Source organism: Canis lupus, chromosome 34 (assembly GCF_003254725.2).
Source record: "Canis lupus dingo isolate Sandy chromosome 34, ASM325472v2, whole genome shotgun sequence".
In the NCBI taxonomy this organism is placed as follows: domain Eukaryota; kingdom Metazoa; phylum Chordata; class Mammalia; order Carnivora; family Canidae; genus Canis; species Canis lupus.
Window position 1 is genome coordinate 42,098,706 of NC_064276.1, and position 26,816 is coordinate 42,125,521.

Genomic DNA, 26,816 nt, shown 5'->3' on the forward strand with positions numbered 1-26,816 from the left:
ATGCTTCTGCCCAAACTCCCACCCTTGCACTTCTAGAATGCCGTATCCACCACCACGGTCTTCCACACCACTTGATTCTCATGAAGGAACTCACTTCACAGCAAAAGAGGTTGAGCAATGGGCTCATGATCATGGAGTTCACTGGTCTCACCATGTTGCCACCATCCTAAAGCATCTGATTTGATGGAGCAATGGAATTGCCTTTGGAAAACGCAGTTACGTGACGCAGTGCCTTGCAGAGCTGGGGCAAGGTTCACCAGGAGGCTGTCTGTGCTCTACTTTAGCACCCAGGATATGGTTCTCTTCCCCCAGAGCCAGCACTGATGGGTCCAGGAACTGAGAAGGGAAGTGGGAGTGGCATCACTCACTGTTAGCCCTAGTCTTTCACTAGCAAAATTTTTGCTTCTTATTCCCATTACCTCCCATCCCCAGCAGACCTCTGCTCTGCTAGTCACAAGGTCTGAGTTTCACAAGGAGCAATACTCTCACCGGGAAACACAACAATGATTCCTTTGAACTGGAAGTTAAGACTGACACTCAGCTACTTGCTCCTTCTGGCTCTGAATCAATAGGTAAAGAGAGAGTTACTGTCCTGGCTGGGGAGACTGAGCCTAAGTACCAGGGAGAAACTGAATTGTTGCTACACCATGAGGGTAAGGAACAGTATGCCTGGGATATAGGAGATCTCTTAGGGTGTCTCTTAGGACTACAATGCCCCTCTGATTAGAGTCAATGGAAAGATACCTTAACCCAGTTCAGGCAGGAATGCTAATGGCCCAGACCCCTCAGCAATGAAATTTGGGTCAGCAAAGAAATAAAATAAGCTAAAGTTCTTGCTGAGGGCAAAGAGAATATGAAATGGGTAGTGGAAGAAGGTAGCTATAAATACCAGCTACGCTCGTTTGACCAGTTGCAAAAATGAGGACTACAGGGCAGCCCAGGTGGCTCAGCGGTTTAGCACCTGCCTTCGGCCCAGGGCCTGATCCTGGAGTCCCAGGACTGAGTCCCACGTCGGGCTCCCTGCATGGAGCCTGCTTCTCCCTCTGCCTGCGTCTCTGCCTCTCTCTCTCTCTCTCTCATGAATAAATAAATAAAATCTTTAAAAAAATGAGGACTATAATAATTATTGGTACTTCTTCCTTATTTTGTTAGGAATGTTTGTATATATTTTAAACAAATATATCTATTTTCTCCCCTTTCTTATCCCTTTATCATCTAACATAAGATATACCAATAATAGGTAACTGGACATCACAACAGTTAAGTCACAAAACATCGAGAATACGAGTGAACATCACCCAAGGGCTTTGTATCCTCACTAGTATGTTTGCACTGTGTGCAGGAGAGTTATGTCATGTCAGGTGGAAGGATGACTTGGCTATCACCGTAATTTAGATTTAGGTATGGCTTAGGGAGATGAGCATGATGGCCAAAATGATAAGCCATGGATTGTAAGGGTCACTTTTACGTACTGGCCTGGCTGGGACACAGTCCATAGGACATACTTATCCAAACAAATGGAGATGTTATAGTTCAAGTATTTTGTAGGAGTGATTAGTGTCTATAATCAATTGACTCCCAATAAGGGATATTTTCCTGGATAATCTGAGTGGGCCTGATTCTATAGTAGAATGGCCTTTGTAGCAGAACCAAGGTTTCCCTGAAGAAGAAATGCTGCCATGGCCTGCACCTATAGCCCGTGTCTGAGGGCTCCAGCTGGACCCTCCCAACAGCCTGCTCTACATAGATTTCTCTTGTTTACACGTGACCATCTTTGCAAAATGCACAGGCAACCGGTATGGTTATATGCCTTCTGGGAAGAAATTTTGTGGCTGGAAGATAGGAAAGCAAAAGACATTTTTAACTCTATACCATTTAGTAACTGAGTTTTGAACCACTTGAATTTATCACCTATTCAAAAGCTTTTTTTTTACTTTAAAGAGATATAATTTTTTAATTATATTATATATTTTAATTATGGAATTATAGAATTCTAATTCTCACTGACTTTCTCTCCCCTTCCCCACATATTCAGGTCTTAATTATGTCCTCTTAGGTAGATTGACCTGAAACACAGTCAACTTCTTAACACATAACTTTCAAAGTGTGACTCAGAAACTAACTATGCCTTGAAAGCTTCAATGGACAACACGGTTTTAAAAGAGTTTGAAGTTGTTCAAGAGAGTCTATTTGCCAAACTTTGGGGCCATGAGCAGGATAAGGGAATTAATGGAAATAAACATCTATAGAGAGAATTTTTATTTAACCCAGTGTTGTGCATAAAAATATTTTTGGAGCATGTGGGTGGCTCAGTGGTTAAGCATCTGCCTTCGGCTCAGGTCATGATCCTGGCGTCTTGGGATCGAGTCCTGCATCAGGCTCCCCTGCAGGGGGCCTGCTTCTCCCTCTGCCTGTGTCTCTCATGAATAAATAAATAAAATCTTTTAAAAAATACACAATATTTATATAAGACACCATTTCCAGTTCAGATCCTTACTATGATAGACTGAACTATAGGGAACTAATTCTCTATCAATACAAAGGCAAGGAATAAAAAAACCAATGGCAAGAAATAAAAAGCTAATATACAAATAGTACACAGGGAAACTAAGAAACAGCCCCATCACTAGCATGACACTGAGGTATCAGACTGTGAGTTTATCCACTGACTTCTTGCTTTCTTTGCCATTGATTTTATTGTAAGAAAAATGCTATATCTGTGAATTACAAGGTGTGAAATAAAGAAATGAATAAACTAGCTTCTGGTGCTTTCAGAAATTGAAATTAATTAAAATAACAGCTAGTTAATAAACATGAAAAAGTCATTTTAAAAAAGGATATCTAGAACTCAGGTGTGTCAAACATCCTGAAGAATATACAATCCATTGAAAATCATGACAACTGTAGCCGACTATTAGGCCACTGTACAGTTATCTGGGTTTGCTAGGCAGTCAAATATAAAGTCTGCCAAAAATATAAAATCAGTAAGTTTTCTACTCATAGCTAATCGAAAATTGGTAAGATTTTCTTAAGCAACAAACAAAATGTTAGGAGCCAGGGGAAAATATCAAATTCAAAGACATCCATAAAACAAAACAAAAAGGAAGTTCACAAGCAAGTGTAAAGATACAGGTAAAATATTTATAATTCATTCAAATTACATGTCTAATAAACAAAAGCCTCCTAAAAAATCAATAAGAAAAAGACATGGCAACAGATGATGAGCAAAGATGGGCATAAGCAAGTCTTAGGAAAGGAAATAAAAGTGGTCAGTAAATGCTTGAAAAGATGTTTAGTCAAGAAAAAGTAAGCTAAAACCTTCTTGTGTCACTTTCCTCTCAGATTGCAAAATATTAAAACTGTATGATTCCCCGTATCAGCGTTGTGTAAAGATAAGTCCTCTTTCTGTTTGTGTGAGTACAAATTATGATAGCCCTTATAGAGAAAAATTAAGAGTATTATCAAATGCTAAAATGTGAATCGCATCTGATAAAGCTATTCCGCATCTAAGAATACCTCTTACAGATGTAATTACACTTGGATATATGGTCAAGGATGGTGTACTGCGATACTCCTGTTCATAGTAACCAAAAACAAAAATTAAAAAAATTTAAAAAAAAAAAGAAAAGAAAGATGCATCACCAGGGGAGGTAGTTAAACGTGTCACACATCCATACCTTGGCCATCTATATAGTTTACGAAAATTGAAGTAGCCCTGTAAGTACAGATGCAGAAAGACTTGCAAGACAAGTATTCGAAAAGTCCAATGATATATATCAATGATATATATAAAGTCCATATGATATATATGAAACGGATCATGCACAGATAGGTATATCATACAACTCTACAGATCTGAAATGGTAAACACCCAACAGCTAACGGTGGTTTCCTCTGGGGAGAAGAGTTGGATAAAGGACAAAAAGTGAGGGAGGGCCTTTCACTTTTACTCTCTGTTCTTCTCTGTCACATAAACCTTAATTTCTAGAACATGGTATACTGCGCTAGGGAGCGCCCTCCAAGATGGGTGCCTTTTGACGGTGTTAGGTGTCGGGGTGGCTAGACTGTAGTACTCAGATATTTAGTTCTATGCTAATCTAGCTGCTGTGAAGATATTTTCTAGATGAAGTTGACATCTGGATGGTTGACTTTGTTATTTTTTAAGGATATTTTTATTCATTCATTGGGGGAGCAGCAGGCAGAGGCGGAGGGAGAAGCAGGGTCCCCGCTGGGCGGACCCCTAACTGACTGAGCCACCCAGGCGGCCCCGGATGGTTGACTGCAAAGGGGATTGCCCTCAGGGCTCCAAGTGGGCCTCTTTAATCACTTAGAGGACTTAATAGTGAGAATTGAGGTTTCCTGGAGAAGAGCATCTGCCTGAGTTTCCAGCCTGCTCCCCTGACTTACAGATTTCTGATTAGCCAGCCCTCCCCTGAGCCAGTTTCTTGAGAGACGGGGGGGGGGGGGGGGGGGGGGGGGGGGGGGGGGGAGGTGTCCTATTGGTTCTGTTTCTCTGCAGAACCCTCACTGATGCTTATCCTACTGTCTGAACCTATAAATATTACCCTATTTGGAAAAGGGGTCTTTTGCCGATGTGATTAAGGATCTGAGAGAAGAAGCTCGCCCTGAATGACCCAGCTGGGCCCCACACGCCATCACAAGTGTCCTCACGGAGAGGCAGAGGGAACCTTGACAGTGTCCACAGAGAAGGCGGCCACATCCCACAGACAGAGACTGGAGTTGTGTGGCCACGAATCCAAGACTACCAGCAGCCACAGGGGGCTGAAAGAGGCAAGAAACAGGTGCAAGAAACAGGTGACCCCCGAAGTCTCCAGTGGGAACATGGCCCTGCAACACTTTTATTTTGTCCCAGTGACACTGCTGCTGAGCCTTTGGCCTCCAGAACTGTGAGAAAAACGTGTGTCGGTTGTTTTAAGCCATCAGGTTTCTGGTCACGTGTTACAATGGCCCCTGGGAGACAAAAACATGCACGTATTCCTGTAGCACTTGTATTAAAAATCATAAAAATCCAAAGTTCCTTTTATGAGCAGAGAAGTAGCCACGATGTCATGGAAAGAATGGGGTCTTCAAGTTCAAAGGCTTGAGCCCTAATTCATGCTGCATCACTAACTACATGGCTTTGGGAAAACCTCTTAAATGCGGAGTCTGTTTCCTTATCCCTGAAATCAGGTAACAACACCCACTGTGGTGGGCAAAGCGATGGCCCCAAAGATGTCCACGTCCTAATCCCTAGAACCTGTGCATGTGCTACCATAGGTGGCAAGGGGGACTTTGCAGGGGAGTAAACGGAGGGTCTTGAAATGGGATGACTATTCTAGATTTTCCTGGTTGGCCCAGGGTAATCACAAGCTTCCTTAGAAGAGGAAGACAGAAGAGTCAGGGTGAGAGCTAAGTGGCCACGGAAACAGAGGGCAGGGGGAGGGACTGGGATTTGAAGACGCTGTGTTACTGCCTCTAAAGGGAAGAACGGGCGCCAGCCAGGAAGTGGGCAGCCCCGAGCCTCGGAGCCGGGGAGGCCGGGGAAGTGGCTTCTCCCCCACGGTGTCCACAAGGAGGGGAGCCCCCACCCAACACCTTGGTTTCAGCCCAGTGAAACCCATTTCATTCTTCTGACCTCCGGCGTGGTAAGATATTTATGCTGTTCGGGCCACTGAAGGTAATAATTTGTTACAGCAACAGTAGGAAGCGAATAAACCAACCCATCAGAGCTGTTGGGAGGGTTAAAAGTGTTCTCTCAATTGTGGTGATACTTATTATTAGAAGCAGCTAGTTTTTTGAATATTCTGAGATGTGACTCATCTATACATAAACTGTCTCTGTAAGCCAAAAATACTTTCTTCGACTGTTTAGATTTTCAAAAAGTCTGAACTACAGAGTTCATTTCTGCGCATTCAGTTCCCTACACGTGGAGTGGGATGCATCCCATGTGTCCCCGTAGGATTAGACGTGTTCGAGAGAAGTCTTCAATTTCCTGGCTTCCTGACCTTGAAGTCCTCATGCAAGGACGGCATGTGGCCAAGAAGCTGAATGACCTCTACGCAGTTCTTAGTTTTTATCAAGAGGAGACAGACCCAAAGCTTGTTTTTCTGGTGAAGGTTTGCCAAGTCTTCCCTGATTGTAAAAATCACCTTCGTTTTGTCCAAGAAGCCAGTGTCCCTCAAACTGCATGCAAGGCATCGTGCACCCTAGGAAGGTGCGGGGATACGCCGTCGGCTCGCGACCTGTGCCTCTGCTGCCCTCCCGTCTCCTCGGCCGCCAGCTCAGTTCACGCATCGCTTGGCCTCTTCCCACCTGGACCTCACGGTGGCTCAGCAGATGCCCCCAGCTGCTCCGGAAGCCCTGTCTCCTGGCACCTGTCCCGGGCCCTACTACCTGTCCCAGCCCCGGCCGCAGCCTGCCCAGCTGGTCTGCGACTGGCCCTTCTGACGCCCGGTCCACCACGAGGTCGCAGGGCAGCGGCCAGGCCCGAGGCCCCCGTTTTCATTACGGTTTTTGCCAGCTCGGGCGTGGCGGTGCCTCGGATCTGCCCCAACGCTCGGCCCCCACCGCTGGGCACGCTCCACAGCTCACGCCCTCAGCCCTGCGCCTACCCGCACCCCCACTCCAGCATCCTTCCCCTCTGCCAGCCTGGCCGCGCCCGGGCCTTCAGCCCCCGACCCCTGACCCCTACACCTGCCTTAACCGCCCTCTATTCCAGCACCAAGTATCCTCGAGCTCTCCTGTTCTCTTCCCTCCAGCTTCCTCAAAAATACCCGAATGTCTGCCTCTGCCTCTTCTGACAACCAATGCTTAGGAAAGGCCTCTGCGGGCCCCGTGCCTTTGTGTGCACTTTCCCGCTTATCGCCTTGGGGTGGGCCCTGCCCTCACCTCCCCTGCGCCCCGGGGAGCCTGTCCCGGGGAGGTGACGCAGCCCCCCCGAAGCCCGAGTTAGACCGTCGGGAAGGCACACGTGGCCGCCCTGGCCAGCCACAGACCCTGTGCCCGGCCCTCCAGCCTCCCGTGGCCTGAGCTTGCCCCGCCTGCCCCCCGATGGCCACTCCTTCCTGAGTCCAAAGTCCGGTGGCCCTTTCCCACGTGCCCCCACAAGGGCCCTGTCACTCTCTCTTGCTGTCGGGGACGCTGCACGTTGTGTTTCCTTCTTCTCTGACTCCCCTTCCTCTGCCCCTGCTGGGTTCCGGGTGCTCAGGGCTCCGCGGATTCTCCTCTTGAGTCTGTAGACGCTTACCTTTGGCTGGCAGCTGATCCCGAAGATTAATGAATCAGCCCTATTTACAGGGCTCCTTTTAGGAATTCAGTGATTTTTTTGAGGCTTTCCCTCTTCTAGTCCTGAAATTTTTATCCTGAGAGACATGGAAGCTATTTCAGGAGATGGCTACGGGTGCCAACCACCACCTGGTGGAGGTCCGCTAGCTAAATGCACTGTGACAGGCTTGATGGGCCTGAAAAGAAGATTCATGAAGCAAGGCTCCGGGAAGGCGACTCACTTTTACACTTGCAATTGAGGAAGACACACTCTGAAACCTCTTTATTTGTAAAGTGGAAACAAGACCATCAACCCATCTCGGCAGCATGTGGGAAGACCAGAGCCCAGTTTATAAATAGCAACCACGTAAATCATAAAGGGAACAAAGGACCAATAAGTTCAAACAGCAACTAAAAGGCACCCTTTCGGGATCCCCGAGTGGCTTAGCGGTTCGGCGCCTGCCTTTGGCCCAGGGCGCCATCCTGGAGACCCGAGATCGAGTCCCGCATTGGGCTCCCGGCACGAAGCCTGTTTCTCCCTCCTCCTCTGCCTCTCTCTCTCTCTCTCTCTCTCTGTCTATAATTAATTAATTAATTAGTTAATTAATTAATTTTAAAAAGGGCACCTTTTCAAGCTAATTAGGTCTTCGTTGGTCATAAGCTTCCTTGGGCACCATGTGTTGTTATCTATCCCGCTCCTCTTTCAGTTTGTATTTCTGCTGAGTGTGTGGACAGTCTGCGTGCTTTTTCATCTAAAGCAGGCCTAGCGGAAACTTTTTCTGGCAAATGTTTCAGACAATACCCAATGACTGACCCCAAAAACCTGTATTAAGCCAAACTATAATGAGGTGATGATTATTAAGTTGGTGAGCAGTTTTATCTGTCCGTTTTGTTGTTGTTTTGCTTTTGTGTTGTGTTTTGTTTTACCAAGAGGGTTAATTCTCCTCTTCTGGATCAAGAGAAAACAAAACAAATTCTTCTGAGGCACAGACAGGAAGCGAAGCTTTGCCCATTATCCAACAACATTCTCAAAAGTATCCAGGCTTTTCTGCTAGGGCCTACCTCAACTGTCAGTGGGATGCCCGCAGCTGCGGCACTGGTGCTGGCCGGGGGGAGGGAGCCGGGGCAGGTCACGGGTTCGCACATTCAACCTTTGTCCGCCCCATCCTTCCTCATGCTTGGCAACGTCCCCTCTGTCATCAAATGCTGTTGGGTTTTTTGTTGTTTTTGTTGTTTTGGTTTTTTTTTAGCTTTACCTTTGTGTATTAGTGTTACAGGATGGCAGGGTTCTTGTTTCATGAAGTTGAAGAATGAAACTCGCTGACACAAAGGGATGAAGGGGAGTAAAGTCTATTAAGTGAAGGTGAGAACAGGAAGGAGCGAGGGGTCCTGAGTGGGTCGCCCCTGAGGGCCTTCAGTGTCAGTCTCTATCAAGCACTGACTGGCAAGCTGTGGCCTTGAGATTCTTGTGCCATCTTGGTTTGAGCAAGGACTATCGATCACCCCCTTAATGACTTAACTCTTTGAGGTTTAGGTCATTTCCTATGATTACACTGTAGCCACCAAAGAAAACTGCTCCCCGATATCAGGGCCAGGTGGTCTGGTCCATTCCCTTCCCTCTTGTTGCCTTCAGCCTAGTGCTTTGACCTGCCAGGAAGTATCAGAGCCTAGTCAGGGGCCCCTGGCTCCCCTGCCTAGACCTTAACCCTTTCCTCACTCAGTAGTAACCTTAATTTGCACAAAAGAATTACAGAAACCAACATGGTCACAAAACCTTCAGTTTTTTTACTATGGCTATGGGAACCATGGGGTGGAGGGCCTCTTAGGCAATTTTCCCACACTCTCTCTAAATTGGAGATCAGAAAATTAAGGCCACCTTTTGAAAGCTAATCCAATTAAATTGACACATAATGGTAAAAGACAGAAAGTGTCTTTGATCCCATAGAAAGTCTCACTTTTCTAAAAACAGCAACTTTCTGGACCACCTGGGTGACTGGCCGGTTAAGCATCAGACTCTGGGTTTAAGTTCTAGTTGTGAGATCGAGCCCCACGTTGGGCTCCCTGCTCAGGGTGGAGTCTGCTTGAGACTCTCCCTGTCCCTCTGCCCCTCTCCCCACTCACACTCGCACTCTGTCTCACACACTCACTCACTCTCAAATAAATAAGTAAAAATTAAAAAAGATAAAAACAGCAACTTCTTTGGTCATAAGAGCACATCCAAACAAAGAGTGTATTAACAGCAGTCAGTGGCCAAGACAAAGACGCGGGGTCCAGAAGGCAACCCCTGGGAGCACGCATCTAGGACTAGCCAGGAGAGCAAGGACGGCTTTGGGAGAATCCTGTATTCTAGACCTTGAAGAAACGCTCACCATCTGCTTAGGATTTGAGGAAATTCAATTCCAGTAGGACCCACTGAAATGAACTCCAAGACCGTTGATCAGCCTGTTCCCCAAGCAAGCTTTGCGTTGTCTAGTATATTCTCCAGCCTCATGATGAGAAATGACAGTGCCTTGGATTGAAGCATAAGATCACTGCCCTTCCAACAACGTACCCTGTTCCGTGTGTACAACCAACTTGCCATCCTGGTTTACCCATCTAATCCCCTCCTAGTGTGTTTTTTCCCATCTATGGGGGATATTGGTGAAAGCCCAGTTTCTCTAACTTCAAGGCTGAAATTCACAATCTGTGGGGCCTGTAAAGTGGCCCGTTAACTGTCCCTCCCTGGATCCCAGGCCACTTGTTTTCCTCTTAAAAATACCAGCAATGATCTCACCTATAAGAAACAATAAGCAAGTTTAGTAGGTGGCCATTACCTAATAAATGTAACAAAAAGCTATGGCTTATTTTATACCAGCAACATCTAGTTATAAAATGTAATGGGGAAAATACCTTCCTCAGTGGTAAAAAAGAAAAGCATACCATGTCTATGAAGAAAATGACAAAATTTAACCAAAGGACATAAAAGATTTTGTTAGACAGCACATCCCTGAATGAAAAGGTTTAATATTGTAAAGAAGTCCCAGTAAAATAATCTATATATTTAATATAATTCCCATCAACCTATTAAAAAATCTTTTGGAGAATCTGAGAATATAATCCTGAGCTTCCTCTGAAAGAATAAACTAAAATTCTATTCAAGAGAAATTTGAAAAGAAGTAATAGAGGACGGCTGGCCCTACCAGATAATAAAGATAAAGCAATTAACCAGCATAGCACCAGTGCAGAAATAGAAAAATAAAAAACTGAAGCAATATAAAGTTGAGACATGTCAAATCTTTGACAAAGAGAGGATTTCAAATTAATGGAAAAATAATGGGTATAACATATGGCACCGGGATAACTAGCTATCAATTTCTGGAAAGGCAATATAGTTAAATCACTATTTCAAAACTTAAATCTAAATAAATTTTAAATTAATCAATGATTTAAATGGAACCACAAAATATCTGAAGAAAATTAGTTTTCTTGTTCTATTTTATTGATGTAAAAACACTTAATATAGTACATTTTTAACAAAATGTTAAGGGTATAATTCGTTATTTAGACCGTATGTACAATAGACCTCTAGAGTTTATTCATTTTGCTTAACAGAAACTTCATGCCAGTTGATTAGTGACTCTTTTTTCCCTTTCCCCGTAGTTCCTGGCAGCCACATGCTTGGATTCCATGAATTTGGTCACCTTGTATAAGTAGGATCGTGCTGTTTGACTTTCTGTGAGTGGCTCATTTCACTCAGCAAAACGTCCTCAAGGCTCATCCACGTTGTTGGGAACACGGAACGTCCTTTAAGGTTGAATAGTATTCTGTGGGACCGTTGGCTTGTTTTCACATCTTGGCTCTGTGAGTCACACTGCAGTGACCTTGTAGTGCTGTCTCCAAGATCCTGATTGCAGTTCTGTTGGATAAATACCCAGAAAGGAGATTGCTGGATCACATAGTAGTGACATTTTCAATTTCTTCATGAACCTCCATTTTGTTTCCCATAGTGCTGCACCATTTTGCATTTCCACCAACAGTTTGCATGATTTCCAATTTTTTCACATCATCTCCAACATTTGTTTTTTGTTTTTTGTTTTGTTTTGTTTTGTTTTGATAATACCTGTCTTGACAGATGTGAAGTGATATCTCATTGTGGCTTTGATCTGCATTTCTCTGAAATGCTTAGTGACATTGAGCAGATTTCATAGAGCCGTTAGTCATTTCTATGTCTTCTTTGGTGAAATGTGTCTATTTAAGTCTTTACCCTATTTCTTTAATTGGGTTTTTAGGTTTTTTGCTATTAAATTGTAAGGTTTCCTTACATATTTTGGAAGCTAACCCATTATTAGATATATGGTTTGTAAATAATTTCACCCATTCCACTGGTTGCCTTTTCACTTTGTTGGTTTCCTCTTTTCCTGTGCAGAAGCTTTTTGGTTCAATGTAGTCCCACTTGTTTATCTTTGTTATTTTTCCCTGGGTTGTCAGTGTCCTGTCCATTAAATCCTTGCCACAACCAAAATCATAAACTTTTTCTCCTGTTTTCTTATCAGCGTTTTACAGTTTCAGGTCTCAAATCCTTTAACCATTTTGAGTATGGTATAACATAAGGCCCCAATTTCATTCTTTTCATAGAGATGCCCAGTTTGTATAGCATCTTTTGTTGAATAGACTATCCTTGCCCCACTGTGTATTCTTGGCACCCTTGTCAAAGTTAAATTGACCACATATATGTGGATTTATTCCTGGGCTCTTGATTCTGCTGCACTGTTCTGTATGTCTCTCTTCCTACCAGTACCATACAATTTTGGCTAGTGCCCTATATTATAATATATATTGTAAGGTATATCACAATGTACTTTGAAACCAGGAAGTGTGATGCCACCAGCTTTATTCTTCTTTCTCAGGATTTGTTTGACTATCCGTGATCTTCTGCGGTTCCATATGGATTATGAAGTTCTTTTTTCCATTTCATAAAGAATGTCATTGGGACTTTGATAGGGATTGCATCAAGTCTATAGATCACTTTAGGTAGCACAGACACTTTGACAATAATAAGTCTTCCAATGCCTAAATACAGAGGTCTTTCCATTTGTTTGTGCCTTCCTTAATTCTTTAGTGTAGTTTTCAGTATACAGGCCTATCATCCTTGTTCAGGAATTGATTCCTAAATATTTTTTGGTTTTATTGCAAATGGGATTGTTTTCTAATTTCTTTTTCAGATAGTTCATTGTTAGTATACAGAAATGCAACTGATTTTCACAGCTGGTTTTGAATCTTGCAACTTTACTGAGTAAGTTCTGGAAGTTTGTTGGTAGAATCTTTAGAGTTTTCTACATATAAGATCATGTATCTGCAAACAGATAATTTTACTTCTTCCTTTCTGATTCAGGTACCTTTTATTTCCTGTCTAATTGTTCTGGGTAGGACTATGGACTATCAGTATTAAGTTGACTAGAAGTTGGGACGCCTGGGTGGCTCAGTGGTTGAGCATCTACCTCTGAGCATCTCACAGTTCCAGGATTGAGTCCCACATCGGGCTCCCTGCATGGATCCTGCTTCTCCTCCCTCTGCCTATGTCTCTGCCTCGCTCTCTCTGTAATTAATTAATTAATTAATTCTTTTTTAAAAAGTTGAATAGAAGTGATGAGAATGGGCAACTTTGTCTTGTTCCTCATCTCAGAAAAAAAACTTTTGGTTTTCACCTTTGAGTGTGATGTCAGCTGTAGGTTTTTCATACATGGCCCTTATTTTGTAAGGTAAATTCCTTCTATTCCTAGTTTGTTAAAAGTTTATATCATGAAATGTGCTGAATTTTGACAAATGCTTTTCTGTGTCTATTGAGATGGTCATATGATTTTTTTAAACGATTTTACTTATTTACAGATTTATCTGAGAGTGAGCAAGAGAGCACAAGTGAGGGGAGGGGCGAAGGGAGAGGGAGGAGAGACTCCCCACTGAACAGGGACCCTCCCCAGCCCACACAAGGCTCAATCCCAGGACCCTGGGATCGTGACCTGAGCCAAAGGCAGACACTTAACTGACTAAGCCACTCAGATGCCCAAGATGGTCATGTGATTTTTATCCTTTTTTCTGTTAATGGGGTTATATTACATTGATTGATTTTCATAAGTTGAAGCATCTTTGCATCCCAGAGATAAAATCCCACTTGGTCATGGTGTATTATCTTTTTAATGTAGTACTGGATTCAGTTTTCTAGAATTTTCTTGAGGATTTTGCATCTATCTATTCAAGAATATTGGCCTCTGGGGTGTTTTTTGTTTTGTTTTGTTTTGTTTTGTTTTGTTTTGTTTCATGGTGTCCTTGTCTGGTTTGGGTATCAGAGTAATGCTAGCCTTATAAAATGAGTTTAGGAGTATTCGCTCCTCTTCAATTTCTTGGGAAACATTTGAGAAGGATTGTTGTTAAGTCTTTCTTGAATCTTTAGGAAAAATCATCTGGTCCAAATTTTCTGTTTTGAGAGATTTTTGATTATTGATTTAATCTCCATACCAACTATAGGGCTGCTCAGACTATATATTTTTTCATGATTTAGTTTTGGTAGGTTGTATATTTCTAGAAGTTTTTATCCATTTCTTCTAGGTTATCCTTTTATTGGCATGTAATTGTTCATTTAGATTCAAAATCCTTTTTATTTGTGTAGCAAAATTTGTAACATCTTTCATTTCTTATTTTATTTACTTGAGCCTTTGTTCTTAGTCTGTGTTTGGCAATTTTGTGTCTTTAAAAAAATCTTTTTAAAATATCAACTCTTAAGTTCCATTGATTTTTCTTGATTGTTTTTCTATTTTCTATTTATTTCTGCTCTAACTTTTGTTATCTTCTTCTTTGTACTAACTTTGGTCTCAGTTTGTTCTTCTCTTTCTAGCTCTTTGAAGGGTAAAGTTAGGTTGTATATCTGAGATCTTTCTCCTTTTTTAGTAGCATTAATTGAACTGCTTTTTTCATTTAATAAATTTTGGTATATTGTGGTTTAATTTTCATTTGTCTTAAGGTATTTTCTAATTTCATTGTTATTTCTTCTTGGATCCAATAGTTACTCAAGAGTGTGTTTTTAATTTCTACATATTTGCAAATTTTCCAGTTTTCCTTCTGCTCTGCTATTGATTTCTAGTTCCATTGCAGTCAGAAAAGATAGTTGGTAAAATGTCAATCTTCTTAAACTTATTAAGACTTCTTTTTTGGACTTCTGAGGAAGATGGCAGAGAATTAGGAGGATCCTAAGCTCACCTCCTTTCATGGATACAACTAGATAACATCCACATCAGTGTAAATAACCTAGAAAGTGACCAAAATACTGGCAGAACAGACTACACAGATAAATGTAGAGAAGAGGCCACATCGGAGAAGAAGGGCAGAGATGCATCAAAGCTAAACAGACCTCCCCTATGGTCAGGAACATGACAATGATGTCCTTTCTCACCACTGTTGTTCAACATAGTACTAGAAGTTCTAGTCTCAGCAATCAAACAATAAAAATAAATAAAAGGCATCAAAATTGGCAAAGAAGAAGTAAAACTTCCATTCTTTACAGATAACATGATATTTATATAGAAAACCCAAAGACTCCACGGCAAAATTTCTAGAACTCATATAGGAATTAAGCAACATGTCAGGATACAAAATCAATGCACAGAAATCAGTTGCATTTCTATACCCTAAGACAGAAGAAAGAGAAATTGAGAAATTTATCCCATTTCCAATTGCACCAAAACCCATAAGATAGCTAGGAATAAACCTAACCAAAGAGGTAAAGGATCTATACCCTAAAAACTACAGAACACTTATGAAAGAATGATGAAGATACAAGGAGATGAAAAAAACATTCCATGCTTATGGATTGGAAGAATAAATATTGTTGAAATTACTATGCTACCTAGGGAAATCTACACATTCAATCTAACCCCTATCAAAATACTATTGACATTTTTTACAGAATTGGAACAAATAATTCCAGAATTTGTATGGAACCAGAAAAGACCCTGAATAACCAGCGGAATGTTGAAAAAGAAAACCAAAGCTAGTGGCATCACAATGCCTGACTTTAAGCTATACTGCAAAGCTGTGATCATCAAAACAGTGTGGTCCTGGCTCAAAAACAGACACACAGATCAATGGAACAGAATAGAGAACCCAGAAATAGACCCTCAACTCTATGGTCAACTAATACCAACAAAGCAAAGGACAGTTTCTTTAAAAAACGGTACTGTGAAAATTGGACAGCCACATGCAAAAGAATGAAACTGGATCATTTTCTTACCCCATACATATAGATAAACTCAAAAGGGATGAAAGACCTAAATGTGAGACAGGAATCTATCAAAACTCTAGAGGAGAACACAGGCAGCAACCTTTTTGAACTTGGCCACAGCAACTTCTTGTTAGAAACATCTCAAAAGACAAGAGAAATAAAGGCAAAAATGAATCACTGTGACTTCATCAGGATTAAAAAAAGACAAAAAAAAAAAAAAAAACCCTCCTGCACAGCAAAGGAAACAGTCAACAAAACTATATATATATAATGGAATATTGCTCAGCCATCAGAAAAGATGAATACTTACTATTTACATCAACATGGATGGAACCGAGGGTATTATGCTGACTGAAATAAGTCAATTGGAGAAAGGCAACTACCACATGGTTTCACTCATATGTGGAATATAAGGAACAGTGCAGAGGATTATAGGGGAAGGGAGGGGAAATTGAGTGGGAAGAAATCAGAGAGGAGAAAAACCATGACAGACTCTTAACTCTGGGAAACAAACTGAAGCTTCCTGGAGGGGAGGTGTGTGGGGGGATGGGGTAATTAGATGACAGGCATTAAGGAGGGTACTTGATGGGATGAACACTGGGTGTTATACACAACTGATAAATTATTGAACACTACATCTGAAATGATGTACTATATGTAGGCTAATTGAATTTAAATTTTAAAAAGTACACTATAAAAGCACTATAAAAATAAATATTTAATATAATGATTAATTCTGACATATGAGTAATAAAGTAAAAATAATAATTGGCTCTGAAAAAAATAACCTAAACAGACTTCTGAAATTGTCCATGGGAGGGAGGGACACTATGGGTGTGGAGAAAGCAAAGAAACTAACTCTCACACCAGACACCCTGGCCACAGGGGAACTCTCACAATGAAGAGAAATCCCCATAACATTTGGTTTTGTAAACCAGAAGGGCCTGAATTCACAAGGTCTTATAATCCATGAGGCTTAGCAACTGGAGCTTTAAAAATCAGCAGGCTTGGCTCAGAGTCAGGAAGGCAATAGGAAACTGAGTTCTCACCCTTAGAGAAAGCACAACAAACAGCCCCAGTGAGATACAGCATAAAAGTAGCACTTTGGAAAATGCCCAGGGTGCAGGGAAGATTTATTTATTAATCTCAGAGCATGTGCTGGAGGGGAAGGGATCATTGGGAGACTTCTCCAAGAACAAGAGAACTGGCAAGCACGATTTCCCTCTCTGATCCCCTAGCCTAGATACACAGTCACCTGTGGGAACCAGTGCAGCACCAAAACTTCCCATCTAGTTTGATCATGCACCCCGCCTCTGCACATTTCTGCAGATCTGTTCCCTCCAACCTGGCCAGCCTCAGCAGGATTTTGGGTAGCTGCAGGTCCCCTTCCACAGCAGCCTGGCATGGATCTTGCTGGCACTGGGCACATGACCCCCACATTCTGTGGACCTGCCCCTCCAAGACACCTTGATCAGAGCCCATCCAAAATGGTTCCACAAACAGAAAAATGTGCAAGCAGCATCAACAGGGACCACCACCTAGAAAATAACTCATGTCCCAGGGATAGGAGAAGATAACAATGCACACCAGTCCAACTACACCCTGGGCAATGGGTTGGGGGCACATATCTGATCTGAATGTAGGCCCTAATCACCAACAAAAGCTTCTCAAAACACTGGGAGAGCACCCTACAGTTCAGTGCTACTGTATCACTGGCAAATGCCTTCTCTGACTCAACTCAAGCCAAGGCAGCCCTAGACTAGCCCACTAACAACACAGAGACCAACACAGACCAACTCTGCCCATGACAGGCAAAGAAAGCCATTGTAGATGTTTGGACTGACAAGGCAAACACATCTCAGCCACTAAAGTAGGGTGCATGCAACACGCACAGGAGACAAATTTGAAGCACCAGATTCTGGCAAACAGGGGACTTTATATTGTAGGGCACTGCAGGACCTCTTCTTTGTAACACTACTACTTTCAAGAGCAGGAGACATAGCTAACTTTCCAAACACACAGAAACAGACACAGAGAGTTAGATGAAATGTGGAATTAGAGGTATATGTCCCAAATGAAAGAACAGGCCTAATCACAATGAGAGATAAATGAAATGGAGATAGTTAATATATCTGATAGAGAATTTAAAATAATGGTCATCAAAGTACTCCTTGGACTTGAGAAAAGAGTGGAAGGACAAAATGAGACCCTTAAGAAAAAGATAGAAAACATAAAAAGGGACCAATCAGAGATGAAGAGCTCAATAACTAAAATTTAAAAATACTAGATGGAATAAATATTAAAAGAATGGGTCAGTGACCTGGAGGACAGAGTAATGGAAAGCAATCAAGTTAAACATAAGAAAGAAAAAAATGAAAATGAAAATAGACTGAGGGAAATCAGCAGCACCATCAAGCATAACATTTGAATTATGCTTGAACATTTGAATTATGATTTGAATCATAATTATTTGAATTATAGGGATTCTAGAAGTAGAAGAGAAAAAAGGGGTTGAAAATTTATTTGAAGCAATAGTAGCTGAAACCTTTCCCAACCTGGGGAATAAATCAGAAATCCAGATCCAGGAGGCACAGAGAGACCCCAACACAACCCAGAAAGGTTTAAACCAAGACACATAATAATTAAAATGGCAAAAAAGTAGTCATTAAGAGAGAATCTTAAAAGCAGCAAGAGACAAGAAAACAGGTACGGGAAAGAGAAACTCCATAAGGCTAGCAACTGATTTTTCAGCAGCTACTTTGCAGACCGGAAGGGAGTTGAATGATATATACAAAATGCTAGGGGGTGGGGGGGAAAGGCTATCATTCAAATACATGAGAGATAAAGAATTCCCCAGACAAACAAAAGTTAAAGGAATCATGACCACTAAACCAGCCCTTTGAATGGGAAGAAAAGACCATAAGTAGGAGTAAGAAAAGCACAGAAGTAGTAAAATTAAATATATCTGTAAAAATCAGTCAAAGGATAAACAAAAGGATGTAAAATAGGACACCATATACCTAAAACATGGGGAAGAAAGAAGAATGGGTTCAAACTTAAGCAACCATCAACCTAATATAGACTAGTATATACATAAGATGTTACATGCAAACCCAATAGGAACCACAAATCAAAAACTAGCCATTGATATGCAAAAAACAAAGAGAAAGGAACCCAAGTATATCACTAAAAAAAGCCAGCAAACTATGAGAAAAAAGAACAAGAGAAGAAAGGAATAGAAAAGAACTACAAAAACAACCACAAAACAAGTACCAAAATGGCAATAAGTACATACTTATTTTAATTACTTTGAATGTAAATGGACTACAGGGTACAATCAAAAGACATAGAGTGGGATCTCTGGGTGGCTCAGTGGTTTAACACCTGCCTTTGGCCCAGGGCATGATCCTGGAGTCCTGGGATCGAGTCCCACATTGGGCTCCCTGCATGGAGCCTGCTTCGCCCTCTGCCTGTATCTCTGCCTCTCTCTGTGGGTGTCTCTCATGAATAAATAAATAAAATGTTTAAAAAAAGATATGGAGTGATGGAATGGATAAAGAACAAAATCCATCTATATGCTGCATTCAAGAGGCTTATTTCAGACCTAATGACACATGCAGATTGAAAGTGAAAGGTTTGGAAAAGCATTTATCATGCAAGTGGGAGTGAAAAAAAAAAAAAAAAAAAACCTGGGGTAGCAATACGTCTATCAGACAAAATAGACTTAATTAAAAAAAAAAAGAAAGAAAAGGAAAGAAAGAAAGAAAGAGGGCAGCCCTGGTGGCTCAGCAGTTTAGCACCGCCTTCAGCCCAGGGCATGATCCTGGAGACCTGGGATCGAGTCCCACGTCAGGCTCCCTGCATGGAGCCTGCTTAAGAGGAAATCAAAAAATATATGAAGACAAATGAAAATGAACACTATGATCCAAAATCTTGGGATGCAGCAAAAGCTGTTGTAAGAGGGAAGTGGAGAACAATAGAAGCCTACTCCAAAAGGCAAGAAAAATCTCAAAGAAACAACCTAATCAAAAAAAAAAAAAGAAACAACCTAATCTTACACCTAAGGGTGATGGAAAAGAAGAACAAACAAAACCTAAAACCAGCAGAAGGAAGGAAATGATAAAGATTAGAGAAAAAGCAAATGAAATACAAACAAATAAACAAAAATAGAACAAAACAATGAAACCAGGCACTCACTCTTTGAAAAGATCAACAGAATTGATAAACCTCTAGCCAGACCCATCAAGAAAAAAAGAGGACTCAAACAAACAAAATCAGAGATGAAAGAGGGGAAATAATAACCAACACCACAGAAATACAGAAGATTATAAGAGAGTATTATGAAAAATTATATGACAAGAAATTGGACAACCTAGATGAAATGGATAGATCCCTAGAAACAGATAACCTCACTAAAGTGAATCAGGGAGAAATAGAAAATTTGAAGAGGCTGATTATCAGCAATTAAATTGAATTAGTAAACAAAAAGCTCCAAAGAAATAAAAATCCAGGACCAGATGGCTTCACAGATGAATTCTATCAAACATTTAAAGAAGAGTTAATACCTATTCTTCTCAGGTAGCCCCACTGGCGCAGCAGTTTAGCACCACCTGCAGCCTGGGGTGTGATCCTAGAGACCTAGGATCGAGTCCCACGTCGGGCTCCCTGCATGGAGCCTGCTTCTCCCTCTGCCTCTCTCTCTGTGTGTCTCTCATGAATAAATAAATAAAATGTTTTTGAAAAAAATACTTATTCTTTTCAAACTATTCCAAAAAATAGAAGAGGAAGGAAAGCTTCCAAATTCACTCTATGAGACCAGTATTACTTTGATACCAAAGCTAGATAAAGATATTACCAGAAAGAGAACTAGATCCAGTATCTCTGAAGAGCACACATGCAAAAATCCTCAACAAAATATTAATAAATAAAATCTAACAATAGATTAAAAAATCATTCACCATGATCAAGTGGGATTTATTTTCAGTATACAAGGGTGGCTCAATATTCACAAATGAATGTTATACATAACGTTAATAAGAGAAAGGGTAAAAACCATATGATCATTTCAATAGATGCAGAAAAAACAATAAAATACAACATCCATTCATGATAAAAGCCCTCAATAATGTAGGTTTAGAGGGAACACAGCTCAACATAATATAGACCATCTATGAAAAACCCACAACTAATATCCTCTCAATGGGGAAAACGTGAGAGCTTTTCCATTAATCAGGAACAAGAGAAGGCTGTCCACTCTCACCACTTTTATTCAACATAGTACTAGAAATCCTAGCCGCTAGCAATCAGACAAGGGGGAAAAAAGGCATCCAAATTGTTAAGGAAGAAGTAAAACTTCCACTATTTTCAGATGACATGATACTATATATTAAAAAAAAAAACTAAAGATTACACCAAAAGACTACCAGAACAGATAAACGAATTCAGTAAGTTCACAGGATACAAAATCAATATACAAAAATCTGCATTTCTATACACTAATAATGAGGTAGCAAAAAGAGAATTGTAAAGAGAAACAATTCCATTTACAATTGCACCAAAAATAATAAAATATCTAGGAATAAACTTTAACAAGGAGGTGTAAGACCTATAGTCTGAATCCCATAAAACACTGATAAAAGGGCAGCCCCGGTGGCACAGCGGTTTAATGCCGCCTGCAGCCTGGGGTGTGATCCTGGAGACCTGGGATCGAGTCCCAAGTCGGGCTCCCTGCATGGAGCCTGCTTCTCCCTCTGCCTGTGCCTCTGCCTCTCTCTCGCTCTCTCTGAATGAATAAATAAATAAACCTTAAAAAAAAAAAAAACACTGATAAAAGCAATTGAAGATGACACAAACAAATGGGAAGAGATTCCATGCTCATGGATTGGAAGAACAAATATTGTTAATATTTCTATACTACCCAAAGCAATCTACATATTTGATGCAATCATTACCAAAATACCAACAGCATTTTTCACATAACTAGAACAAATAATGCTAAAATTTGTATGGAATTACAAAAGACCCCAAAAGCCAAAGCAAACTTTAAAAGAAGAACGAAACTGGAGGTATCACAATCTCAGATTTCAAGATTTACTACAAAGCTGCAGTAATTGAAACAGCACAGTATTAGCCCAAAAATAGATGGTTGAATTAATGGAACAGAATAGAAAGCTTATAAATAAACCCATGCTTTTATACGCAATCAATCCAGAAGAAAGGAGGGAAAAATATACAGCGGAAAAAAGTCTCTTCAATAAATGGTGTTGAGAAAACTGGCAGCCACATGCAAAAGAATGAAACTTGACCACTTTCTTACAACATACACAAAAATAGACTCAAAATGGATTAAGAATCTAAATGAGAGACCTGAAACCATGAAAATTCCAGAAGAGAACACAGGCAGTAATTTCACTGGCATCCCCAGAGCAACATTTTTCTAAATATGTCTCCTGAGGCAAGGGAAACAAAAGCAAACATGAACTATTGGGACCACGTCAAAATAAAAATTCTGCCCAGTAAAGCAAACAACAAAACTAAAAGACAACCTACTGAGTGAAAGAAGATAATTGTAAATGACTGTATTTGCAATAAAGCATTAGTACCCAAAATATATAATGAACTTAAGTAACTCAACACCAAAATCCAAATAATCCAATTTAGATTAGGCAAAAGACATGAACAGACATTTCTCCAAAGAAGACGTCCAGATGGCCAACAGACACATGCAAAGACGCTCATCATCACTCATCATCAGGGAAATGCAACTCAAAACCCCAATGAAATATCACCTCACACCTGTCAGAATGGCCAAAACCAACAACACAAGAAACAGGTGAGGAGGGAAGGAAACTTCACGCACTGCTAGTGGGAATGCAAACTGGAGCAGCCAGTCTGGATAACAGTGTGGAAGTTCCTCAAAAAATCAAAAAGAGAATTACCATTTGATCCAGTAATTCTACTGGGTATTTACCAAAGAATATGAAAGCACTAATTCAAAGGGACATATGCACCCGTGTGTTTATTGCAGCGTTATTTACAAGAGCCAAGTAACGGGGGCAGCCCAAGTCTCCATCAATCCACGAATGGACAAAGAAGAGGTGATTTATATGTACGATGCAATATTACTCAGCCATATAAATAGAATGAAATCTTCCCATTTGTAGCAACATGGATGGATCTAGAGAGTATAATGTTAAGGAAATAAGTCAGAGAAAGGGAAATACCAAATAATTTCACCCATATGTGGAATTTAAGAAACAAAACAAACAGAAAAAAAGAGACAAACCGAAAAACAAATGTTTAACTGTAGAGAACAAAATGATGGTTACCAGAGGGGTGAGGGGATGGGTGAAATAGGTGAAGAGTGCACTTACCATGATGAGCACCGAGTAACGTACAGAATTGTTGAGTCACTATACTGTACACCTAAACTAATGTAAGACTGTATATTAATGATACTGGAACTGAAAACTTCTTTAAAAGACTTGTTTTTTGACCTAGCACATGGTCTATCCTAGAGAAAGATTCATGTGTGTTTAAATAGAATGCGTACTATGCTGCTGTTGGGTGGAATGTTCCGTGTATTGTCTGTTAGGGCCATTCAGTCTACAGTGTTGTTCAAGTCCTCTGTTTCATTATTGATCTTCTGCCCGGATGTTTTATCCTTTATTGAAAGTGAGGTCTTGAAGTCTTCTATTATTTTTGTTATTTCTCCCTTCATTTCTGCCAATATTTACTTTATATATTTAGCTGTTCTGATGTTGGGTGCATGTATATTTATAATTCCTATATCTTCCTGTAGATTGACCCTTTCATCATTATATATGGACCTTTTGTCTCTGGTAACAAAAATGGACAATTATTAATTATTTTGTTTAAGGTTGCTCAGGAAAGAATATACCGCAAGCCCCTCAAGGAGCTCACGCCATCTTTTCATCATACCAGGAGCCAATTCCTTCACTTGCTTTATCTCATGTATCTCTTTTAATTTAAGCCCTTCTTCCTGCTTCTGTCTTCTGGTGACATGAACTTCAACTGATCAGCATCTTCATAAATACCCTTATTGAAGCCAGAGACCAAATTACTTCCTTGGACCCACTTAATATACCTCTCAAAAATAAAGCTTCAAGGTCAAATAAAAGGGGAACAATGAAAGGAGTTCCTCATTAACAATACGTAGAGATTAAATCTATTTAACATTTACAATGCACCTGCTGTCGTGAGCAGGACACTATGCTCCTAATTTTAGAGTTCCAAGCCAGAGCTTATGAAATACACTCATGAAAACACTATGCAAAGTACACAGCAAAAATAGGCACTAAATGGTATCTACTGATATTATTAACAACATAATATTATTTCTACTAATTCTTACTCCCAAGAATATTGCCCTAAAAACCTATCTTTATACAAACTAATATTTCATTAAATATTTGAAGATAAAATTTTGAGAAAGGGGAGAAAGGAGGGAAGAAGGAGCAAGGGTTTTTCTTGCCTTAGATATAAACTTTCCAGGAAAGAAGTACTACCAGACACCACTTTGAGACCTCAATCTTTAAAACAAACGGAATATGACTGTCAAGTCCAGAGTCCCTACACTACCTCCAAAAATATAAATCCCATTGAAGGAGAAGTCAAACTTTAAAATGGTTGTACTTAGGAAATATCATTTAAATTAGAGTATCAGAAATCAAGTTTATGTAACTTAAAGGATAATTTGTCTCACTTTTTTAGGGAAAGGGAAAATTGAGTATGAAAAATGAAAATGGCTTTCCACACAAATTGGCCCCTCTCCTGATAGCATTTGAGTGTGTTCTTAGCTAAGTTTATTCACAGCTTGCATTGCCAGGTGTAGTTCAGCGACTATGGTAGAGAGTGATGTAGTGGAGAACATTCGAAAAGAACAATTCACTTCAGCTGAATTGTTTTAAACTTGCCGGGCTTTTCTCATTCATAAAATGCTAGATTATGTAAAATGGATCTCACTGAGAGCTCTCTCTTTTGCTTGTATTTTGAATCCCGCTACCTAATTTGTTAACATATGGTCTGAGAGTTGGAGAGTTCGTGCTTAGGAATTCAAATATATGTTAAGCATAAGGCTGTGATCCTGATGCAGAACATGTTGCCATCTATTGTTTGTCAGAGTAAAAGGGATGCAAATTTCAGAATCTAAATGAATAAGATGAATTCATATCTGGGTGGCATTTGTCTTGTAAACGTTCCAGTAGAAAAAAATATATATTAAAAAAAATGTTCCGGTAGAAACAGGGAAAGAGGACAACCCATCAAGGTTAATTTAAAAAACAAAAGAGAAAAAATAAAAATAACAATATTCATTTTTAATAAATGACTTATAACCATTGAATATTCTAGATGGGTTTCATTTAAGTGGGAGGTTTAAGGATAGAGATATTGAAGGTATTTGACCATAACAGCAACCTTAAGGTCAAGTATCCCAAATTTTAGGTAATGGGCCATCTAGAATTCATTTAATAGGTGGAAATGGCTTTTTAATGTTTGCTGAAAACCAGAGAAACTGAATTCTCCTTTACACTTTATAACAAATCCTCCAAAATATTTCCAGAGGACCCCCAAACAGATCTGGAAATTATTTCGAGAATGTAAGCTCCATGAAGACAGAGATTTATATACATTTTTCATCCACTGTACCCCTAATGTCTAGAGCTATGCCTAGAACAGGGGAGTATTTAGTAAATACTGTAAAAGTGATTCCATAAGTTTCATATTACATACAAGTAGTAAAACTAGAGACTCCCTGCACTCATCAGGAAAAAGGAAGGAAGAAAGGCAAGAGGGGGAAAAAGGAAGGAGGAAGGGAAGGAAAGAAAAGCAGTGGAAGGAAGGCTCATTTCTCTTAGGGAATACAAGAAATAAGTTAAATACTGTGCAATCTGTAAAAATACTGTCACATTACTGTACCAACTCCATCAACTCTTCAGGACCTGATTCTACCCCAGACACCATGGCTACTCACAAGGTCAGAAAGCTCAGATCTAAGATGTCTTTAATTATAGAGTAAGTTGCTACACAGAAAAATAAGACAGTGGCATGTAAATATCTTTCAATAGTAACACTCTCATACGTTTTTCAAACTTGAAATACAACATGGAAAAGAAACACAGCTAAAGTAATTTAACCATTTTAAGCAATTATGGTAGAACCAATTACATTTAGTTCAGTGTGGGGAGAAAGTTGGAGAAGATTTGTCATTAAAGGAAGAACTTCTGTTTTCAGCAGAAAAAGATAAACCTCTTTATCTTATAACTTCTAAGAACTCCATTCTTTTTAGCAGTGATGACCTTCAACAACAGGTGACCCTTCTAAAAAACAAACTTTGTTCTTATAAAAGAGGAATATTCTCCTCAAAAGTAAAGCATTCCTTTAAACGCTAATTCCAGAATGCTGGAATTAGAAGTCTGCATTCCAACTATTTTCTTTCTGGAGTTGCTTTCTAGTAATTAAGAATTATAAAAATCCATCAAAATCATACTTTAAGGGGCAGCCCCGGTGGTGCAGCGGTTTAGCGCCGCCTGCCACCCAGGGTGTGATCCTGGAGACCCGGGATCGAGTCCCACGTCGGGCTCCCTGCGTGGAGCCTGTGTCTCCCTCTGCCAGTGTGTGTGTCTCTCTCTGTGTCTCTCATGAAGACAAATAAAACCTCATGAAGTAAATAAAATCTTAAAAACAAACAAACAAACATAATTCAAAAAATAAACTTGTCTCACCAGTACCGTGCTCTTCACTGAACCGCGGTAGGCAGTTGTCACCTCGCCCTGTTATCCCGTGACCCTGCAGCATGGTCAGTGAGCGGGCGTTGAGGTAACTGGGCCAGGCCAGTGGGGCTTTCTCCCAGAGGCAAAGGTGCGCAGCCCATCCAGTGGGTGCAATCTGCTGCCGGCGGAAACCACCACTTGTTCTCACGGGATATAATGAACTGCCACACTGAACCTTTTCCCTGAACTTCCAGAAATCACTTTTTAAGGAATGTGAGGCTTCAGTCCATGATGAAGAACCCTACAGTACTGTAAGAGGAATTAGATCAAAAGCCATACCACCTGCGGGGAAAAGAAATCCAGGAGGCCAAACAATGCTTCACCTTTTATGACCCCTCCCAGGCTCAAAGGAATCTTTAGGCAAAATAGAGGGCTGGTCCTGGGAATACTCGTCAGGAGCTTTGTGAGAGCTACATCTCCCCCAACATACCACCACACCCCAAAAAAGCTTCTTCTTGCCAATAACAAAAAATTTTGAGAGAGAAAAAGTATGAAAGAAGGCTAGTGTT

General features: G+C 40.5%; 1 long non-coding RNA gene across 2 annotated transcripts in view; it reads right to left on the reverse strand.

The window, feature by feature from the left end:
• LOC112646000 (uncharacterized) overlaps positions 1-23,058 on the reverse strand; it is a 101,729-nt gene extending 78,671 nt beyond the window's left edge. For both annotated transcript variants that reach the window (XR_007408195.1, XR_003127413.2), the window contains exon 1: positions 22,888-23,058. This is a non-coding gene — a long non-coding RNA (uncharacterized LOC112646000). The remainder of the gene's footprint in view (positions 1-22,887) is intronic.
• Positions 23,059-26,816: the final 3,758 nt, after the last annotated feature.